Source organism: Phalangium opilio, unplaced genomic scaffold, assembly GCF_054372755.1.
Source record: "Phalangium opilio isolate 3A_F unplaced genomic scaffold, DU_Popi_V2 ptg000089l_1, whole genome shotgun sequence".
In the NCBI taxonomy this organism is placed as follows: domain Eukaryota; kingdom Metazoa; phylum Arthropoda; class Arachnida; order Opiliones; family Phalangiidae; genus Phalangium; species Phalangium opilio.
Genome location: NW_028324194.1, coordinates 7,861,422 through 7,885,540, shown reverse-complemented (window position 1 = coordinate 7,885,540; position 24,119 = coordinate 7,861,422). Strand labels below are relative to the sequence as shown.

The 24,119-nt window shown below is 36.5% G+C and overlaps 1 protein-coding gene across 2 annotated transcripts in view; it reads right to left on the bottom strand.

Annotated features, from left to right (window-relative positions):
- LOC149647349 (metabotropic glutamate receptor 3-like) overlaps positions 1–24,119 on the bottom strand; it is a 77,493-nt gene that overhangs the window by 48,767 nt on the left and 4,607 nt on the right. For both annotated transcript variants that reach the window (XM_089850199.1, XM_089850200.1), the window contains exon 2: positions 16,097–16,189. The gene's annotated coding sequence lies outside the window, so the exon portion shown is untranslated. The remainder of the gene's footprint in view (positions 1–16,096; positions 16,190–24,119) is intronic.

Here is a 24,119-nt window from a genome sequence, read left to right as displayed (position 1 = left end):
CACTAGTGCCAGGATCTACTATCAATGCTAGAGCCCTTCACTTCTAGTCTCATCTCACTTCTGGTTATATGGAAGTTTATCGGAACCGGAATGATAAAAACTATTGTCGCGTGAGATTTTAAAAGTCAAAACAAGGGAAAGTGAAGGCGAATTTTTCGAGACGGTTTTAGTCGCTTCAGCGGATCAGATAAAAGTCGGAAAATATGTCACCGAAAGTGATCTAGATAAGTATTAAATCAAACCACAAATATGTAACGTCTATTTTGGTAAAATAATTCTAGCCTATTATCCTATTTTTGACGGAATTAAGCGGAACTTGCAGAAAAAAGCAGCGGAAAATAATTTTTGATTGATTTTAGTATTTTTTAAATAACAGTAAATACTAAGATTTTTTTAATTTTATTTTGAACTGGTTAAGCTGCAAGAGTCATTTAACGAAGTGGAAACCTGTAAAAGTTTCCTACCTGTGTAGTTAGTTGCTTAAAACCATAAATTTATGAGATATTTATACGTTCCATAAGTTTGACTTCACCTATACTTCGTTTAAACGCTAGAGACTTACAGCTCGAGCTAGTTTGAGGGAGAACGACGGAAGCGGGAATTGAAGTCCTACACTCGGTGGTTAATTTTGCAGGACTTACATCTAGGTCCTATTTAGTCTGTAGTAAGCCTTTGAATGCGCCTCACCAGACATCGCTTTACCTCGAATCTATGACCTACCTCACTTACTTCATGACAAGCTCCAGTTTGTAACCAGTGACAAACTTATGGAACGTATCTTATGAACTTATGGTGCTACTGATATAAATCATTCAGTTTCGTTAATCAAATTGAGAAATTAACTAACTGTAACTGTTCATAAAGAATACACAAAGAAACTTTAAAACTAAAATTTAAAACTTTTAAACCGTAAAATCAAATTACGTCGTGTCTATGCCTCGCTTGAAAAATGAAATAATTTATCCTTTTTCAGGCTTTAGCGCCAAAAGGATGAAATAAATTTTGGGAAAGAATCCCTATAAATCGTTTAAAAATTCTCTACCAGAAAATCGCACCGTATTTTCCAATAAAACGTTAAGGTCTTCTGAAAATACTTGACTCCCTTTGAAAAATAAATTCTCCGCAAAATTGGAAACATAAAGATTTGTTTTGAATCCATTTCGATAAAAGCTTTTTTTCCTTCTTCTAAACTTTCTAGGGGTTTCTTTGGACTTTAAATCGAAATTCTGTTTTTGACATTTTTTTGGAAAAGTTGCCAATGAAAAACTTGAAACTGAAATATGAATGGAAATATTTTTGAAGGAAAATTCCATGCGATCGAACGAGCATGTAAAATGATGAATACTTCGAATGAGAAGCATGTAATAAATATGTAAATATCATAAATATATTGGCTACTTCTTATTTAATTTTTGTAAATACTGTACATTTTTGTCATGCATAACACCAGGGATAGATGTAATTTTTGAAGTAGGAATGGAGACCAGAGTAATGTGGGCGCGCGTCATAGTCCAGGACCCCCTTACCCGGGACGAGGGGATATGAAAGAAGAGGCGGATCATAGCGACAGAGGTAAAAAGGAATTACGTCACTATTTTTCGCCGTCCCCGTCAGCAACGTCATCAAAACGTAGATTAAAACTGAGCCAATGAGATAATTTAAACATTTCATTAAGTGTTGGAGGGAGGGGCTGAGTCGGACTGAAGTGCATACTAACCGTTCTCCATTCCTACTTCTAAAATTAAATCTATCCCTGATAACACTTAAGTTTCATGAGAAATTGTAGAGCAGTGTGTATCTAAGTGAAGATCTAAGTGGCCAGATATTATAATTATGTAACACGCTTGTCTATGTGAATTGTATTTCGCATTTCGGGCACCTAAATTTCCGGTTTTCGGGACAGACTTTTAATTTTAATGTTGATCTAAAATCTCGCCACACTTGAGACCATCTTGTGGGGACACTTTGTTATACGGAATACAATCAAGCCTGGTCGCCGACTAACGTTCCTTGGGCCCATTAGTTTCACGACGCATTTGGGGAGCACTGCACTGCACCCAGTTGAAAAGTTGATTCTTTGTATTAATTTCTTTTGGAGGTCGAAGCGGCGGCAGTGGGGGGAGTTAAGGGGGGAGATGGGTTGGATATCGGCAATTTAATATAACTTTCCGATAAATGGAAAAGGGAAACTTCCGGACGACTGCTGAGCAAAATTCGGAAAATCCAATCGTTGGATGCACCCATAGCGTACAGGGGAGGCGGTTCACCCATGCCACTTTCAATTTGTAGAGACGTTCGACGCAGCTGTCGGACGCTCAAATCAATCACAATTCGAGCGCCCAAAACTGGCCACCCCTTTTAAAACCCCCCCCCCCCCACTCTTCAGACTCTGATACTAGATCGGGAGGTTGGTGTCAGAAATGCGTTTCCTAAACGCTATGTCGCTTCACATTACTGTGTACTCAGATTTCGAAACTGTGTCTTGCGATTTTCACTGTTTTCACATCATAGACCCAAAACTGATAAAATATTTCACAGAGTAACACGTATGCCATTATTGGCCCACTGTCTCTACAGGTGTCTAGTGACCTTTGTTTGGTGCAAAGCCAAGAAATTTAAGCGAAGTTTCCATTTAAAAACTTCCAAGAATTCAACTGACTTATCGGGTTGCCATTTCATGGAACTACCAAGAATCGAAGGGACTTAAGTTGTGCAATGAAATTTCTCGAAAGTACCAAAGTTCTGCAATGAATTTAAATGAGTTCACGAGAAATTTCTCGAAAGTACCAAAGTTCTGCAATGAATTTAAATGAGTTCACGAGAAATTTCTTCAAAGTACCAAAGTTCTGCAATGAATTTAAATGAGTTCACGAGAAATTTCTTCAAAGTACCAAAGTTCTGCAATGAATTTAAATGAGTTCACGAGAAATTTCTTCAAAGTACCAAAGTTCTGCAATGAATTTAAATGAGTTCACGAGAAATTTCTCGAAAGTACCAAAGTTCTGCAATGAATTTAAATGAGTTCACGAGAAATTTCTTGAAAGTACCAAGAGGTCAAGCTACTCCATGAGATTTATCGATGACTGAATGCAATTCCAAACATTTAATAGACATAAATTGCAATCAAGGACGTGCAACAATTAGTGTTTCAAAGAAAATTTCTACTGGAGAAACTCGCAACCATCCGACCTAGGATATTCATAACGATTTCTAGATGCTCGAAACGCGACAGGAGTATCAGAATTTGGACAAAATGGAATTCGAACCACTTTGCGTTCAAATTTCAGCTCCTTAGAGTTAATGCGTACGAAAGGGGAGCTTCGCTTAAACAGAAAATACGTATTTCGGTGGCCACTTCATTGACGCTTACTTGTTGAACGGGAGTCCCGAAAACTAAAATGTTCGGGTTTGGGGGTCTCCGGTTCCTTTTAAATTTAGATTGAAGGATTTTGGGGTCAGCCGAGTGAAAGAGAAAAGAAAGGCGGTCCCATAAAGCATCAACTAATCGTTACGTCACTTCTGACTCGGGACTCCCTCAAAACTAATGGTGGGAATTAATTATTACGAATGATTGATGATTTTAAGTGGTAAATTAATTAAAGGTAATGAATTGCAACTGTAATTAATTTCATTTAGATTTAATTAGTTGGTAAGGCAACGCGTGTTGGGTTGAAATTAATAATTGAAGTGATAAGTTGACCAAGTTGGGAAACTTAATATATTGTTTGGAAAACAAATTTCTCAACTTAAAAAAAAGGTTGTGTCCGGATAGTGGTACTAGCATCTTTGCGCGCCATCCAGGAGTAAATTACTTCATGCTATTTGTAACTGTGTGAGTAAAAGTCCTGGCTGTCTGATCAGAGCCAAGTCAAATCCCTTGACTTACCTGAGAAGATGAGAGCATTGTCGCAGGGACGTTTAAGTACATCGAAGAGTTACTCATCGCAATTACTCACTAAGAATGACTTCTCCAAATCACCGCCATCTTGAATAATGGCGGTCAGAACGGTTAAAACATTTTCCTTTCTGAATATCGTTGATTTTACCTTTCAACTGATTTCACTAATATTATTTAGTATAATACTTTCATATTACCGTAGGGGGCTTTGTGGGTTTATGTTGTTCACATATCACTACTTTTCAAAATTTAGGTCTGAATTACAACAGTCAACATCGGGTCTCTCTGGTAATGCCGAGCTTTCAAATTGAAATCCTATAGCTTTGTAATTAGGTTTTATCAAAAGTTTATAAGATATGTACCATAAGCATGACACTACCTATACTTCGTAATGCTACAGACCAACAGCTCGAGCCAGTTCAATTAGAACGACGGAAGCGAGAATTGAAGTCCTACACTCGGTGGTTAATTTTGCAGGACTTCCATCTAGGTCGAATTTAGTCTGCAATACTAAGCCTTTGACAGCGCCTCACCAGGCGTCGCTTTACCCTGAATCTATGACCTACTTCAATCACTTCACGACAAACTCCAGTTTGTAACCAGTGACAAACTTATGGTGAACATATGAACTTATGATTTTGAGAACAAAAATGGCTTTCACTCGTTGCTGCATTTACCTTCATACAACTGATACCTTTTCTAAATGCCTCGATACTAGTTTGAATTTTAAAATCGATAAAGCTGTGTACATTAGATCCAGATTGATAATAATAAATGCATTACAAACTTCTTTCTGAACTTCATAAAAATAAAATCAGAGTCGAGATTATTAGATACGAACTGGGAAGTCAGCCTTAGTCATTAAACTAAATCATTAGTGTTTCGCCGGCGAAATTGATAACTAAATTTGTAAAGAAAACCCTCGCCCTTTCGCCATGCAGACCCGGATAAATAATTGCTCTGAACTGCGATAAAAACTGCCCAAAGTTCCTTCCCCGAACTGTAGCTGCATGGCCAAGAAGACAAAATGAACGCGTTACAAAGAGGGTGAAAAGAACAGTATCAGAAAGGTTTCCTCGAACCTTTCATTCTCCTGTATGCGCGCACCTTTCTCAAGGTTTAAAAAATGTACATTTTTGAAAACAATTCAAAACAGTAACCACAATAAGAAAAACGTTACATTCAATCAAATAACCATCCTTATAGTTTAAATCCGTCATCCAATAAGGGAGCTACCAACAAGTCGAAACCCTACGCTTTACCTATGAAGCAGGAAAGTCATTAACTCTTAATTGGAAGGCAGGCACACATCAAGTCGCTGCCATCTTTCAAAATGGCGCCCAGAAATATAAACAAAACTTTCCTAATGTAATAACATCCGCATGTCTTTCAACGTATTTCATTAATATTTATTAAACTGGCTGATATTTCTAGCCAATATTCGAGCTTCATGGCTTTTGGGGTTGCAAATACCGCCATGTTTCAAAATGGCTGCCCAAAAAGTAGGAAAAAAATGCGTCCTGACGCAAAACGCTGCCAAACAAATAAAAGAACGGCGCTAACTCCTTACATTATGCCTTGCCAAGCATGTTAGCTTCTACTCCCGTTGGTTATGGCCTCCTTGCCTAGCACAGGCAACTGCATGCACCATCTATTATGTGTTCATTGAAATCTCGTCTCGTATCTGGGTTCCCCCTGAAAGCTATTCGGGCCAGAAAGAGTGAGTATATGGGGTGCCCGTCTCACCGGTAAATATTTAATTCGCGCCCAAGCCTCGGTGCTGCGGCGCAACCAAGGCCCATACATTCATTCATTTCGTCAGAGAAAAGAATGATATATCATACCATAAGTTTATAAGATATGTTCACCATAAATTTGTCACTGGTTACAAACTGGAGCTTGTCATGAAGTGAATGAGGTAGGTCATAGATTCGAGGTAAAGCGACGCCTGGTGAGGCGCAGTCAAAGGCTTAGTACAGACTTAATAGGAAGATGGACTGCAAAATTAACCACCACCGAGTGTAGAACTTCAATTCTCGCTTCCGTCGTTCTTCCTCGAACTAGCTCGAGCTGCACCTAGCATTATGGAGCTTATCTTATAAACATTTGATCTTACTTCTGGGCAAGGATTCCCCAAACTTATTCCCTGTACAAGCTGTAAATTTCACCAAGACGTAAGGTACCTGAACTCATCAGGTTATGTATAAGACAGGTTGAATAAGACTTGTAACGGACTACTTATGAAGACTAGACAATTACCCCGACAAACCATAGATTATCTGCAGAGTTTTTATATAAAGAAACTGCCCTTTTCATAAATATTCAAATAGGGGTTAATCATAAAGCTTAAATATTAGAGGTCTAGATAAAGTCGTTTTTACCAAGTCTATTGATTAGGGGTAGACCCCCATCCCAACCTTAAGAAGAACTAAAAAAAAAACAGAATCACTTTTAAACTTTTACCCTGATACCAGTTATGTAGTTGGTCAAAGTCGATAAGAAACTGTAGCTGTGCAAAGTGTACAATGTTTAGAAGAAAAAACATAATTATTTTACTTAATACGGAAGAACTAATCCAATTAGTGATCCATTGTGACTTATCTATCAAAACAAAGGGCCAATTCAATTGCGCTTTTAATAAACACGCTCTCTCAAATAAACTGATGAGACTGTATAGTGAAAGCCTTTAGTTTATGATGAAAATGTTGGTTACATGGCTTTGTATGAAAGGCAAAGAATATCGTAGATCGATCTACTTCAACTTCATGAAAACTACTGATCTTTCTTATGACATAAAACTAAAAGGAGCCGGGCAAACCGCCAACGAATGAAGTTTTCGAGGCCCCAGGATACAAACTAAGAGCCAAACTATTTTACTTTCTTTGGCGGTAAACATTCTCGTTACGATCTTCCATACACTTTTTACAACCAGATAACGGTGCACCGCACTAAAAAGAGGTATGTATACTTTAACAAGATGGCGGAAGGCTGAAAAATAGTTTACCGCAAGGACATGAAGTGGACTGAAAGCAAGAGTTACCAACAGACAGACTGCAGAAACAGATAAGGGCTTATTATTGCAATTTTAAAATAGGATTTCAGACTACTTAAGGCCTTAAAGTGACCTGAGAGCGAGCGTTACTAACCGATAGACTGAGACCTTAAGTATTTCTAAATTTAACTTGATAATATTTTTTTCCCATCACATTTCTGATTTTGCAATTTTCTTACCGAATCTAGAATCTAACAGTGGTCTGAAAGCAAGAGTTACTTACAGAAAGACAGAAAAGGTTTTATGTATCGCATCAAATATTCAAACATATTTTCACATTTTACTTCTGATATCGACCCTCATAATTTTAACAGAGATAATCCTCTTTTAAACTGAGGAAATGCAAGGCCTTGAAGTACCTTAAAGCAAACGTTACTAACAGACAGACTAGCAAAACCTGGATGTTTCTTATTATCCCTTCAAAAAATATTTTTGCAAAACACATCTTCTGATTTGGTAACTTTTTTACTTTCCAATAAATCTTACCGGGATAGCCTTGTCTTCGAGGAAGAAGAAATGCCTGGCCTTAAAGTGGCCCGAATCTTTCTAAAGTACAGTTGGGCACACAAAAGTACCTACTCTTCTTGAGTTGCGAAGTAAATTTAGGGTCGGGCGATTTACGAGGCGAAGAAAAAGGCCCACAAAACCCAAATGTGTTTACTCTGCAGCTCTTTTAGAATGAAGTTACTCTTTATACATGTATTTCGGTGATGAGGTTGCGGACAAAGAGAATTTACCGTAAGGAGTAGAAGATTAAAAAGATAATAGAAGGATGACCCAGTGTATCCTCTTAATACTTTAGTCATCTAACATGATTCATCCCTGGCTCATCATTTAGTTTGGTCTCCCACTCATCAAACTTCGCATCATGGGGTGAATTATATAACTGTTTGGTACTAGATCCTCTGCAATCAACCCACAAACCTTGATTGTCTTGACGTGGGACAAAAATCCACAAGCGCATGCGCCTTGGCAAATTATCTCGTCGGGACGTCGTCTGTTTGGTAGTCTGCTTATGCATTTAGCTCTTGCACCTTCAAATTATTATTTACTTTAGTACTTTTCCAAAATAAATACTTGCATTGTTGCCGCTAAGACTTGGCTCTAAATGATTTCAATCTTTAAGCAGACGACACATCGCAACCAATGAGAGGCATATCGAAAATGTCAATCACTAGACACCAACTTTTTGTAGTTCCCTAAAACTAGAAGGCGCGGCCCTTTTTTGAGACCCTAGACTAAGGCTTAATCTTCCGCTCCTATTGGTATATTCTCTTTGTAGGTTGGGCCTCGGGGTGAGGCAAAACAAACGCCCAAGTAAGGAAAGCTTCAGAAGAGAAAGGGAAAGTAGTTTTCACGGGTCTTTGAGCGGTAAAAGCGCTTTAATCGCTTTAGCGCAAAGTCGAATATTTTCAGTGATTTTTTTCTACCCAAAATAATGGCAAACCCTCGGGTAATGCATCTACGCCAAGGCCTTTTCACAACCACTGATTTTTAAAGGGAAACTAAATGCTATTATTTTCCGATATATTCGCATCTAGGATCATTAAACCAGATGGACTCGAATGTCGCTAAGGCGTAAAACCCCAGCCAGTACCTATTAAGAACGCCCTATTCTAGATCACTAAATGACCATTCTGACTAGCCTTAAATCATACGTTCACGTCGGTGAAGTCACTTTGCAAGCTTAATTTCTCTTGCAGCTGGTTTAGTGACCTTGTTTAACACATTCTATAGAAGCATATCCACAGCAAATTAATTAAAATATTGTATATGGAAATGGTTCAAAATAAAGTTCTCTGAAATTTTGAAAAATCAAAAACGTAAAAATGAAATTCACTTGGAAAGACATGGCAAATATCGTAAGTTCATAAGATATGTTGGCCATAAGTTTGTCACTGGTTACAAACTGGAGCTTGTCATGAAGTGGGTGAGGTAGGTCATAGATTCGAGGTGAGGCGTTGTCAAAGGCTTAGTAATGCAGACTAAATAGGAAGATGGAAGTCCTGCAAAATTAACCACCCCCGAGTGAAGGACTTCAATTCTCGCTTCCGTCGTTCTCGAACTAGCTCGAGCTGTAATTCTCTCAGTAAGCATTACGAAGTATATGTAGTGTTATACTTACGGGAACATATCTTATTAACTTATACAAATATTTATAATACGAGTAAAGATGTGAATCGCACCTCCGTTATTCAGCAAAATCTTTATTTATAACCTGGGAACGGTACTTCACAATTTGAAACTGGAATTCTGGGTATACATATGCAGTTTCTAAAAATAATCTGCCTTTAAATATAATACTATGTCATTAAACTAGATATTAATTAATTCATTCACACCATGACCGATTTCTGAATGAGTGGTCATAAAGCCCTCATATTATCAAATAATGATTAAGTTATAAATAACTGAAATGTATAATTATATCGTAGCGGGATTCCATCAGTCGGACAGGTTCTTACGAGACACGTCGTCTGGAGAACCAGCTGTAACCACAGACTAATTATACTAACCTAATTAGTCTTAATGGATCCTTTAATTGCCTTCTCGTATAGAGAGGTTGGACACTCGGGTAAATCCCGTACAATTTCAGAAAGATGTAGAAAAATATACATCAATGATCAAATTATACTTCAAAAATACAATAAAAAATATAAGAAAATCTTCGCTAAGCCTCTATAAAATCTGTATCTCCAAAAATCTCAAAATAAATTTCCAATATAAAATCGAGATAAATCTCTAAAACTGAGGAAATATTCTAAAGGTAAGAAAAAAAATCTCCGTAAGTATTTTTTGGGTAGTGTCCAACCCCTCTTCCCGTATACCTGTTCAGTCCACACCATCATCTCAAATCCTTAATTCACAAAAATACCTCTTTCAAACTCCAGTTTAGGCTACATCATTTCTACGTAATGCTTGCCTCAAATGAACGTTACAATTGAGACAAAAATCCGTACACCTTCATTAATAAAAGCAACTCGCGACAATATCGGTTGTAATATAAGTTCATAAGATATGTTCCATAAGTATGACACTTCCTATACAAGTTCGTAATGCTAGAGATTTACAGCTCGAGCTAGTTCGAGAAATGACTACACTCTGTTTATAAGTTCATCTTCCTATTTAGTTTGTACTAAGCCTTTGTCAGAGCCTCACCAGGCGTCGATTTACGGGAATCTATGACGTTTCACCTACGTCACTTCATGGCAAGCTCTCAGTAACTTATGGAACATACCTTATGAACTTATGGTTGTGTATAGAATATACATAAGTTTACAATTATAAGATAAGTCAAATGAATGGGGAACATACCTTATGAACTTACGGTTGTGTATAGAATATACATAAGTTTACAATTATAAGATAAGTCAAATGAATGGGGAACATACCTTATGAACTTATGGTTGTGTATAGAATATACATAAGTTTACAATTATAAGATAAGTCAAATGAATGGGGAACATACCTTATGAAATTATGGTTGTATATAGAATATACATAAGTTTATAATTGCAAGTCTACTGAAAGGATATTGCAAGCAAATTTATGACTGTTACAAGGCGGTGCCCTCTCGACACTGCCCGACGTCGAAAAGTTTCAAACTAAGCCCGGCAATCTTTTACGTAGTAGTTGACACGTGTCTAATTAAACCAACAAAGCAACTTCACCTACTTGAACCTAAGATTTTTTTTAGTCCGAATGGGCCATTGCAGCGTTTGGGAATCACTGACTTACGGTCATTAACGTATGTTATAAATTAGCGGAACGCCCCGTCTGGAATTACATTAGCCGTCGAGAAATTTTAATTGCCTTCGTAAGACGAAATATTTAGTCATTCCGGACGATACCGCGGCGCGATCGAATGTAGGGCGATACAGAACGATAGGTTAATAATAATATCCGATTGGGGTACACAAGGTGAAATACATAATTTGTTCGTAAATAACCAGCCTACGGCTGTCGATACATTTTATTTTTTATTATTTTTACAAAAATGCGGGTCAATATTAATTGTACGGAATTTATAAATCGCATGAATATTAATTTCTATGCCATATTACCCCAAAAATATTTCTGTGCATTTTTTTTTGGCATATTTGTTGGAAAAATGTTTAACTTTAATAATTGTTTTTTCTGAATTAAAATTTTCGTATGCTTTTGTAACCAATAATTAAAAATTTATTATTAATTTACTGAAAATTTCAATAAACTACGTTAGATTAAAATTAAAATATTCAATTTTATTGCAGAAAAAACGAATGTATAATTTTATAAAAGTGAAACAGTATGTTCAGTTTGTTCACGTTTAATATTTTCATTATGGGTATTCGCATTTTGAAAAAAACTGCATAGTTGAGATGAGTAACACCAGGGAAGTGGTATGGGTCAGTTGTTCTCAAGGTTGGGTCCGCGGATCCCTGCAATTGCAATTAACACCCTATTCTAGAGTCGTAACATTTTAGATTCCCTAAAAAAGTATTTTTGTTGTTGAAATTTAAAGTTGTGAAAACTTATGAATTCTGTTTAAAAACAGCTTACAGATATTTCGCAAATTAATATTTGTTATAAGAATAAAATTTTGGCCTTTCGTGAAGCATATCATGACGTTATGACGTGTGGAACTTTAATTGGCATTATACGTCACTGGCCTAAAGAGTAGTGTTCAGTAAGCAAACGTAATTGCTCGTACCATCTTAATTATTATAGACTAATAAATGGAAACAAATTCAAAACGAACATTACCTTATAAGTATCAACAGAAGTAGGATGAGACTAGAAGTAAAGAGCTCTAGCATTGGTAGTAGATCCTGGCTCTAGTGAACAAAATTTTAGGATTTTATGCCGCTTCCATCGCGCCTACACTAGAGAGAAAACAATTGGTCGAGTTCCAAAAACATTTCCTACCCCCTTCCCCTCAAGCTAAAGCCGCGGAACACGGACGCGGGTGCTTGAATCTAGTTCGGCCATCTACCGCCGCGAGCGTCTCACGTTTTGGAGGGAAAATTCAGAAATAGCTACCAGAGGGCCAACCGTTGGTGCGTTATCAAGAATATTCACTTTCGCCACGTGAAGAATTTGGTTACCTCAATACTTCTAGTCTCTTATCCTACTTCTGGTAACAATATAGCCCATTTTATTCTCTTTCTATTAAATAAGTAACAATATAGTCCTTACTTTTAAAATAGATAAAATTAAGTATGTCAAAAAGTCATCGATCGGTGATTGTCCCTAGTCATAAGTTCACGTAATTTCTCTTTCTTCAACGATCACCTTTGACTTATACCCACTTTCAATAAAATTTATCACCAGTCAGAATTATAATATATAAGTGGCTTGAAATGCACCAAAAACCCATTAGAAACCAGTTTAAAATTGCGGTAATTCTAGCTGCTTTACAAGACACTTAAAAAGTATATATTTGGCATACACCTATAGTTGAATTAAAAATTCAATTGTTTAAAACTGCAGGCAAAGTTGAATAACCAAACCAGGTAAGCGTGGAAAATGTGTCGAAAATGCATTAACCCCCAAATTATGGTAATTATGTTAATCACCATTTGCGCTACTAAAGAATCGCTTATCTTCACCAAATCTTAACTTCTTATATTTTTGAGAGCAATCTCTTTTCAAAGACAATACGATACACTTCACACTTACCTTAAAAATACCCGCCTGAATCTTGTACCGGACAATAAACAAAGTAATATAAAAATATTGAAACTATAAGGCCATGTAAGTTACATTTGAAGAAAAATGTGCAGGTAACATAAAATTATACCTTAAAAGGAAAAATATTAAAAACTAAATGATCTCTTATTACAATATGATAATTAGGATTTAATTAGTCTTAAAAACTAGGACTACTGCGCCATCCGTCATTGGTATAGTGGCGTCTGCTAAATCGAACCAAGAAGCGATATCTAGTTTATTAGGGAGAAGGTATAAAATGGCTAAGTATTCGCGCGCCATAGTCCCAGTCCCCCTTTCAAAATACAAGGGGGGACGTAAACGGAGGCCGGGCTATTTTCCCTCTCCTCAGTCGGAAAATATGACTGTAATTTACTAATTTTCGTCATTCGCGTCGCGAGTTTTCAAGAACCAATGAGATGCTGGTTGTAATTTAGAGACGGCGGGGATTAACAGTCCGGACAGGCTACGTTTGAGCTGGAGATAAAGAGCTAGAATGTGGCGCGAATTTATACCTTCTCCCTAATAATAAACTAGATATCACTTCTTCATCGAACCTTTTACAACTACGTGTAATGACTAGAACTAAAACTAACAAAACTGTATATTCTTGAATAAATTGCGAATATTACTAACGTTCACATAACAGGCCTGTAAATGTTATAGCTCATCTTAATAATAATCCATGTAAATCACATAGCGTATCGGATTAGATTTAAAAGAAAAGAAAATCCACATTAAATTCCCATTGAAGATGGCTGCAAATAATTAGGCCAGAACCGACTCCCTCTATAGAATAATGGCCACTCTAGAAGCGTGAACTAAACGTCGGGCTAAATGAGAACAATCAAGATACGATATTCCTGCCTTGAGTTGTATTACACCTTCTTTAGATGAACACGCAGCGTTACATTTGAATATATAAAACTAGCACGAAACCTAATTCTTATTAAAATCTTTAATTATAATAATACGGACTAAATCTCGTTCTTTGTCACTTGAAGGAATTGTTTCCGATGAAAACGCGTTTCGCGTTTCTAAGTTGCGGTCATTTTTACTTGAATAGAAAGTCAGGCAAAAGGAGAACAAACAGTACAAAGGCTGTGGTCTTCTTTGTCGTTTACGAACAAATGGATTAATAAAGTATTTCATTTTTAGTCGCGCCCCCTATTCTAATCTGAAGGAACTATTTCCGATACGTGTGGAGTAGGCTGTGTCCACATAAAAGTTTGTAGCGATTTTGAAATGTTATATTATAATTATATTGGTTTTATTTACTCTACCATGAAAGGGATAGATTTAATTTTAGAAGTAGGAATGGAGAACGGTTAGTATTTACTTCAGTCCGACTCATAGACCACCCAGTATAGAGTCCCTCCTCCAACACATAACGAAAATTTTAAAATTATCTTATTGGTTGGCTCACTTAGTGACGTTGCTGACGGGGACGGCGAAAAATTAAATACGTAATTCCTTTTTACCTCTGTCGCTATGACCCCCGCCTCTTCTTTCATACCCCTCCGTTCCGGGGAAGGGGGTTCGGGACTTGGACGCGCGCCCAGATTACTCTGTTCTCCATTCCTACTTCTAAAATTAAATCTATCCCTGACGATAATAATACAATCTTATAATTTTAACAATATAGAGATTTAGTCGTGTTCACACTTGACACTTTGAAACTGTTTTCAGCAGGTTTTGATAGCTCAAAATGTAAAAATTTGGCTGTAAACTACAGAAAATATTTCATGAGAAAATGCGATTAATGTTTTGAAAAATGATTAGTCCTTCACAAATCTGTTGGAAACGGTTTCAAATTGCCAAGCGCGAACGTGGCTTCTGCAACTTTAACCCCACTCGAATTAGCAAGTTAGGCCCTAGTTCGAGCTAAATTCGATATCCTCTCGTCTAAAGTAATCCTTTTTCAAGGCGCTTTAGAATACGGAATATTTGGGCTCAAATGAACGAACATTTCGGTCAGAACGGAGTCATTTTGAAGAGTCTCGGAAACCCCACCCAAACAATTACAAATACTTCAGGTATAACTACCAACTGAAAATAGGAGCTTCATTGGAACGACACGACCATGCAGAGATGAGAATCTACAGTATAGAACGGGTACATCCACCTACCTATATATGTAGATTTTCATTGTTACGGCCCCGCTCTAGCTGGCAACGTTGAAAACAAAAGCGCCCAACGAAAAGAACGCTCTATTGTTTGTTACTCGGGCTACGCGTAGTGATGGCAGCTGAAGACACATTTTCGTGTTTCACGTTTCGACGACCCCGTCGACGGAGAAATCATTTCCGAATAACATAGCGATACCATTTAAATTTTAGAAGTAAAGTAACAACAAGAAGTGTGATAATACATCTCTTCTTCCGATGCTATTAGCTGTTACTTAAATATTTATGTCTAAATGCAAAACATCGTAAGTATCATCATAACGATAAGTATGCTTCGACATGGCCAGGGTTCATACAGCTTTAGGAAAACCATTTCCCCGAGTTTTTCTGGTTTTTTCCTATATTTACCCATTTTTTCGGGTTTTTTACCATATTTTTCCCTGAGTTTTCCATGTTTTTTCCTATATTTACCCATTTTTTCGGGTTTTTTTACCATATTTTTCCCTGAGTTTTCCAGGTTTTTTCCTATATTTACCCGATTTTTCGATTTTTTCTCCATATTTTTCCCTGAGTTTTCCAGGTTTTTCCCTACATTTACCCTTTTTTTCGGGTTTTCCCATATTTTTCCCTTAGTTTTCCAGATTTTTTCCCTATATTTATCCATTTTTTCGGGTTTTTCCAGATTTTTCCCTGAGTTTTCCAGGTTTTTTTCCTATATTTACCCAAACTTTCGGGTTTTTCCATATTTTTCCCTGAGTTTTCTAGGTTTTTGCCCCATATATAATTGAAGCAGCCCCTTCAGAGCAACTTTACTTAAACCTCACAAATTTCCCTGAATTTTTCTAAAATTTCTAAACTTCCAAGTTTTCCCTTAAATTTTGGTCAACTCTTTTATCTCTCTGAGTTTTCCAGGTTTGTATGAACACTGATGAAGACCCTGAATTTCCATCCAAAAAGTTAAAGACTAATATCAAATTGAAGGATTAATATGACAAGGTCCCAATTCTTTTTTGAACTGATTCGTGTCGGGTTTAAAGGATAACTAAGGTAAGAAGTGGCAACAGAAACCTTGACTGAAGTAGATTTGTCGAAAAAAACCCCCCAAAGAAGCCTTTGTACAGGTACGAAACTAGTACTGTCACGTGGTTTCTAATCACTTTACAAAAGTGTTTTAATTGAAGTGGTTAATTTAAATTTTCCAAATTATTATTAGACTTCGAATTACACGAGTTATTTTACTAATATCAATTAGAGACGAGACGTTTTCACAAAAGGGAACGCGCTGCTTCTATTGTCCCGGTTGTAATGAGTAAATTCAATTTGACTTACCCAAAGCAATTTGGAGATTGTGCCTTTTCAGTAAAAGTTTAAAGATGAGGAGGAGACAATCCGGAATGCTAGTCGTTCATAGTACACCGCAGTCTGCAATTGCAAAACGGAATTATTAATAAGTAAAATCACAAGCAACAAAATAAAATATCATAAGCGTAAAGTTTTAGTGAACCGTAAAAGATAACAGTCGGCTTAAACCCTTTTGTGAAAATGTGAACTCTGAAACTTAAATTCCAACAAAAACTAAACGTTTTAGGAAAAGTTCAGGTAACATACCGGCCATTTTCTAAATATAAAAGGAGAAATTAAAAAAAAAAATAAACCATCTCTAATTACAAAATAATTTGCATTTATTAGACTCAAAACAAGGACTACTGCGCCATCCGCCATTGCTTTAATGGCGTCTGCTAAATCGAACCACTCACCCCCAAAGGGATTGGTTGAATTCTTGCACGCTGAGAGAGGTAAAGGTAAGGAAGGGCATAGTAAACTCGATCACGCACGTAAGCTATTCGATTTAGCAGACGCTCGAATTCATCCATTGGTTTAACCATGAGCATGTTTAAACTAAAACTGTCGTCTGCTAAAAATCGGTAAAATTATCTTAATAGTGTTTTATTTCGCATTTATTCAAATTTTATTAACAAAAAAATAATAAAAACACGATTTTTGCCAACGCTGGTTATATTCCTTGTTAAAACGTACATTAAAACATCAAAAATTGAACCACTTTCCCCATTAGATCAAAATGTTCCTACAATTTATGCCTTAATTCATTCTTTTAATAGATTTTATTCGAAAAATATAAATCATCTTCCTTCATAAATGAAAGTCTGAAGAGGTTCGCGAAGGAAACAATTGATAAAATGTTTTTCCGGTAAAACAATTCGTGAAATGTGTTCGTAATAATCTACTCTCGTTTTGAAAAGATATTTGGGAATCTTTAGGATGCATGCGTGTACAATCGTAAATACAGGGAGTATAATGAACTCTGATTCTTTTCAACTCGTTACGAAAAGTAATTCGTGCATAAAATTAAGATAAGACATCGCAACTGACTTAACTAAAACACGGAAAAAATAATAACTCTTAAATCCCAACTAGGCCTACAACAATGCAATGGAGAAAACGTTTAAAAATACATCATACGTCTTTGTAATTAATATGTTTAATACCAAAGACGATAAATAATAAATTATAAAATGAATTTCGTTTTTAGTTTCGAATAGACTGGTTAAGCTAGCCGGTGTTGCCAGAAACACGAAAAACTAAATAATCTTTGAACTCACCCAAATAAATCATAACTTTTAAATTCAATTAAACTATGCTTAGTTAAATATTAATCATGAAGATAAAATGTTATGTGGTCTAGAATGGGACGTTATTAACAGATTTAATTGCTATGGACCCAGCAATCAAATTCTATGAACCATCCCCTAGTGTTGCTGATATTGCTGAAATCACAAGTTCATGAGATATGTTCCATAAATTTGTCACCGGTTACCAACTGGAGCTTCTAATGAAGTGAGGGAGGTAGGTCATAGATTCGAGGTAAAGCGAAGTACGCCTGGTGAGGAGATGTCAAAGGCATGGTAATGCAGACTAAATAGGAAGATGGAAATCCTGCAAAACTCACCGAGTGTCGTCTGCAATTCTCCCTTGTCGTTCTCGAAATAGCTCGAGCTGTGAGTCTCTAGCATTACCAAGTATAGGAAGTATCTTATAAACTTATGATATCAAACATGCAGTTTGGTTGTTTTCGGAAGTTATCAAACTGTAACGGTGCATAAAGAACAAAGAAACCACTTCATAAAACGTTAAGGATATAAAATAAACTTAATTTTATGTGAACTTAAAAAAACGAAAGAAAGATTTTGTTTTTAAATTAAGTTAGATATTTATGTTTGGAAACTTCACTCTCCCTTTAATTGAAGAATAATTTTAGAACTTATACGAAGTTAATTTCTCTAACATTTAATCTGAAATTTACGTTAACTCTGTCTTAAAATTAAGAGGTAGTTAGACATAATTTATTAGGAGTTCTCAGATTATCTTTGTAATTAGATAGGCAGTCATGATGAAGATTTTCCAACGTAATTGAGGCGGCGTGTTGAAAGGGTTAGATCATTTTTAATGCTAAAGACGTTGAATAATTTAGCTTGATACAACGCCGCTTTTAAAGCTTACCTAATTATTAATGGGAAACCATCAAATATGAACGCCGACAGCCTACACCTTTTTATATCACAACCCCTTCAGAAGGCACCTCTTAAAAATGAAAACCCCTTCAAACCATCGAGTATCTAGTTTCACGCATAGACATCAGCATTATAAGAAGCACATTTGCCTTTCGTTTGTCTGATAGTAACGCTTCTATTGTTCAACTATTAAGAGGAGCAGAAGATTTAGCCTTTACCGAGGTTTCCAAAGATGATGCAGGTCTTCTAGATTTACAGATCTTCATCGGGATAGTTATTGGGTTATTATTATATTATTATTCGTTGGAATTTATCGTCTGCTTACAAACTTATACAAATTTGAAGCCAAGTCTTGGCGTTACTGAAACCATAAGTTTATATGTTCCATAAGCTTGACACTACCTATACTCATAATACTAAAGAGCTAGTTCGATAACGGCAAGCGAGAATTGCCGACTACACTCGGTTTTGGAGTCCATCTTCCTATTTAGTCTGCATTACTAAGCCTTTTACAGCGCCTCGCCAGGCGTCGCTTTAACTCGAATCTATGACCTACGTCACTTCATGACAAGCTCCAGTTTGTAACCAGTGTCAATCTTATGGAAGATATATTTTAGCAGACCACTAAAAAGACAACTCGAACAGCGCAATCACGTGACTCATTGGAGCTAGCTAGAACTTTTAAACGCGGAGCTACTGAAAATGCTTATGTTACCTCTCCTCTTGATATGTTCTCTTTGGTCCCATAGTGAACGCCTTTTCCTTCAGAGAAGGGTGCTTTATCCAATTCTGATATCTATATTTTCAGTCCTCTAATTGGTGGTGAAAACTAGCTGCGATTTAATAGCACCTTTGTATACTACTTACACCATGTCTCTTTACAGCGTTACAGAAGGAGGGGAAAGAAATCCAGTAAAGATCTTAATGCCACTTGACAATTGCATTAGAGATTACAGTCACTTGGCAGCGTTACAGAAGTTAATGAAACATTTTTACTAGCTATGTTAAGAGTGCCACTTAAAGGGAAAGAGAAATGTTCAGACAATTCTTGGATTAAGGAAGATGAAAATACAATTCACCAAAACTTGTCCTTTAATTTCATAAAAACTATGATTTACGTTTCTGAACTTGACAAGTTGAGTCTAGTATTAATTAAGAGAATAATTAAATACGGATTTTTCACGAATCAGAGACGGCGAGTTAATAATTATTAGACTTATTAACCTACCACGAAGCATGTCGAGTTCTACCAGAAACAGTTTTTCGCAATTTTTATCTCAAAATTCGTAGTATTGGGGAAACACTGATCTAAATCGATTAAAATATTGTTGTCTGTCCATTTCATTTTCTCTTTAATAACGAACGAAAATAAACCCAAGACGACTTTAACTTAACAGCGCTAAAAATGGCTGCGAAGTCTTTCCAGGCCTAATGAACCACTACCAGGTGATTATGTCTTCTTCCATTAACCATTAAGAAGGCGGAGTGTTGTTTCCCCTTCGAAATTGTTAGAAAATGATGATCTGTTGCTTTTAACAGCAGTTCCCTACCTTAATTCGAGCCACCCGGACTATGCAATACTGTATAGTCGCAATCTAAGACATCAAAATGCAGGGAGCAAAGCTAGAAATATTTTGATTATCACGAAAGCCAAGGTTGAACTTTAGTAAGGCGAAAGTGTATGAAACGTTAACCAATTAGGCTTAGCGTTATTTGACACCCTTTCCAGCGAGCCCGAATTACGGGGTTTTAAGTGCGAGGGTAATTTCGACTTCTCGACACTAAAAGGATAATCTTAGTTTCATAAAGTTTTATGTATCATAAGCTTATTATTGTAAGTGTCCTGAAAGCAAACCTTAGAACACTACATAACTATATTTACCTAGGCACATATCTGCTTCTTTATAGCTATCCAAATTAGGTAGAGGTGTTTCAAGTTAAGGTGGGGTGTTCCATTTTTGGGCTGACTGTTCCAAGTTAAGGCTCTAATCGAACTTTTCTAAAACCCGTTTTGCTGGAAAAGCAGGCGACGTAGCAGTCTGAAAATGGGTGAAATCGATTATAATTCGTAAGGTTCAAAACTAAGAGACCCAACGACGAGCTACCTTAAACATTTAAGTTGTGATATTCGATGGAACAGAACTGAATTGATCCCATATATCAGTTAGAGCTATTTACGACTCTTTGTACAATTGAGCTACTGTTAATCCCCTACACACTTACACTGCGTAACACCAAAGCGTTAGGTTTAGTACAAGACCGCTGTCACCGGCGAAGGTTCCCACCATGAATTACTTGTAGGCCAAAATAGACTTAATGAAATACCACGTGACATACATGTTTTTCGGAAATATATTATGTCCGTTTGGTTTATATACAAGATTTATGCTTTTGCCACGAAACTTCAAAACTGATATGAGAATAAGTAGGGTTTAGTGGCGTCTGCTAAATCGAACCTCTTATGCCCTACCTTACTTCTCAGTCTGTGAGAATTCAACCTGAGATTCAACCTTTTTTCGGAGTACGAGGTTCGGTTCATCTGCCGCCACTAAACCAATGGCGGATGGCGCAGTAATAATCGTTTTTAAAACTAATTAAATGCTTATTATCATATTGTATTAAGAGATCATTTATTTCTTTTAATATTGAATTCCTATTATATTTAGAAAAAGGTTGTTCTTTTAAGGTATCATGTTATGTTACCTGGCCTTTTCCCTTAATATTTGATATCTGTTCTTCGATATTAGTCGGTGGTGTGCCTTGAAAACTGTGATATTATTATTAAAACTTTATTATGAGGAATTCTTGAAATCTTGGTTTGGAATCTCAAATATGTTGAAATATAATATCGTTGTATTGTTCGCTACATTCTGTCGTAAACTTTTAAATGAGATTCTTTCCCTCGGAATTTACAAAAGCGTTCTTGGCACGAGATTATGCCGTCATCTTGTATATGCTAAATATCTTGCTCGCTAAAATTAGAATACGGGCTAGATTTTTAATTAAAAAATATATAGAAATTCCCTTGGACATTTAACTGCTATACCATATTAAATTGTTAAAATGTTAGGAAAATCTACAGAAGAAAAGCAGTTTTCGGTGTTTTAAAGGAATTGTTAGCAAAAAGAACAAATATTGGGCTATTAAATATCCAGTTATGGGTTTCTAAACCTGGGAGATTTCCCTGTGTTTGCAGACACCAAGAAGCGATATCTAGTTTATTAGGGAATAGGTATAAGATGCTTAAGTATTCCTGCGTCATAGTCCCAGTCCCCCTTTCAAAATACAAGGGGGGATGTAAAAGGAGGCCGGGCTATTTCGCCTCTCCTCAGTAGGAAAATATGACTGTGATTTTCGTCATCATTCGCGTCGCGCTGACGTGAGTTTTCAAGAACGAATGAGATGCTGCTGGGTGTAATTTAGAGGCAGCGGGGATTAGCTCCGGACAGACCACGTTTGGACTGGAGATAAAGCTATACAAATGTGGCGAATTTATACCTTCTCCCTAATAAACTAGATATTGCTTCTTGTAGACACTAAACACGAACAATTCTTTGATTTTATCGTTTTAATGAACGGACAACGGTAGTCATTAGTCAGTATCTAAAAATAAAGGTTTTAAATTTAATCATGAGTGAATCATGTATTCACTCATGATTTAATTTTATTTAATAATAATTTGGAACTATGTTAAAATTTTTAATGAAATTAGAGACATGAAATTATTTTCACAAATGGTAATTAACCGTTTAAATTGCTTATTTAAATTTTGGGAAAGAAAAAAATTCGGTTCTGTTTGATAATTTATGGTAATTTATCTTTTTAACATTAGTTCGGTAATAGAAAGATGAAATTACCGTCATTTTTAGAAAAGGCAATTAATTCATTTTCCACTTTACACTTAATTGGAAATTACCTAGCGTTCGTTAGCTAATTATCGAATTACAACAAAGAGAATAACAGAAGAGGAGTAGAAGATAAGCATTTGCCCGGACTTTCAAAAATGGAGCGTTGTTTTAGGGACACTACATTCGCTTGGTTCCTGATGATTGGTTTATAACCTAAACCCCTCATTGGTTATAATACGCCGTCTGCTTAAAAACTGATATCATTTTAGAACCAATCAGTTTTAGTGCTACCAGATCAAATAAGTTTCAAAGAAAATAAATGAATATGGCAAGTTAATAAGGATATTCTCGATTAAAATTTACCCCGAGTCTTTTAATTTATTTAATTTAAAGGTATAATAGGTGAAGGCATAAGCAGACTACTAAAAATACGACACGAATCACGTGACTCACCCTAACTACAACCCTAAAACTCGGGCCTACTAAAGAACACCTAATAAATACTTCCCAAGAAACCAAGGCACAGGGTAGAGACCGCCATATTAGGCTAGTTCCCTCGTGCCAACCATGAGACAACGCCAGATGGAGCTCGCATTCGATACACGCGGGAAGCAAGTTGACTGGCGATTCTTGACGCGAGGGAACAAGCCTGACCCCTGTGCTGTTCACTTTCCCTATGGCATTACAGCAATGGTCTATCTTCAACTCCTGTTGGTACATTCTCTTTGATTCCAATTTCTTTTTGCTCGGAATGAATGGATTTGAAGTTTGCGCGCGACACGATCACGTTCGCTTAATTTACTCGCATTGAAAAGACAAGTTTATTTTGGCGGGCCGGGAGGGGGTTACCAGGCGAAGGGGTGAAGTAAAGGCCGGTGGATATGGAAGCGGTTGAATTCTATTGAAAATCCGGGCTTCGAAATAAAAGCGGCTGATAGAGGAAAGAGAGACGGTGATCGTCATATGTTTGTTTTCAATTAGGTCAGCGCGAGGTTTCACCAACACCGAGTGGGAATCGTACACCGTTTGGGGTCAATACGCTTACGAAATAGATATACCTGTATACCTGGTCCAAGGACGAACCAAAGTGCTTTCAATAGAATTCAATACTAATGCATTTTAAAATGGATTCAACTTGACGGAGTTCAATTTCTTTTATATTATTTATGTTGACTCTAAAATTTATATATTTATATAATTTTAAAGCGCTAATATTTATTGCTAATACCAAAAGTTTATACATATAAAAGCAAAAATTACACTTCGTTGAAACTTGCTCGTGTATGCTATCCTTTATTCCAGAATAGTGTCGCCCTTCCCCCCTGTGTATGATTACCTTCCCGACAGTGGCACAGGGAACAAGTCGTGAGCATGCTCCTAAAGTAGGAGGCCTAAATTTAATGTTTTGATCGCCAGCATCATTCACTACTATTTATAAACCTATGACGTCAAGAAGCTCTTCCCTTATTGGTTAGTTCGTGTTGGGGGGTGAGAGGAGGGTAGTTTGCTTCTCAGTTTACGTGTCGTTTACAGTAGGGAATTGTTAATGAAGTGTACTTTTTGTAATTTTATCTATATACTTTTGCAAATATCAGCTTAATTTGAATTTAATTCAAAAGTGTTGCATCAAAGCAGCCAAAAAAGCAAAGCAAATCATCTTAACCTTAACAGCCTGAAATCTTCGCGGGCGTTTGAAAAACAGAACAGTATTTTTGACAACTTTGTTGGCTGCGTTCAGTGAGAGAAACCGATGACGTAAATTATATAACCGGTATTTTCGGTACGCGACACTGAACGCAACTTCGTAACGTCAACAGTAATGAAAAATACCATTTAGCTGATTCTGATATTGCTCGCGATTTCCTCTATTACGTCTAAAAATCTCACTAATCCAAATTAGCCTAAAAAATTCAAAGCACTGCATAAATATTTTCAATGGCAATGATCAGTTCTTTGGCATGCCGGCCGTTCAAA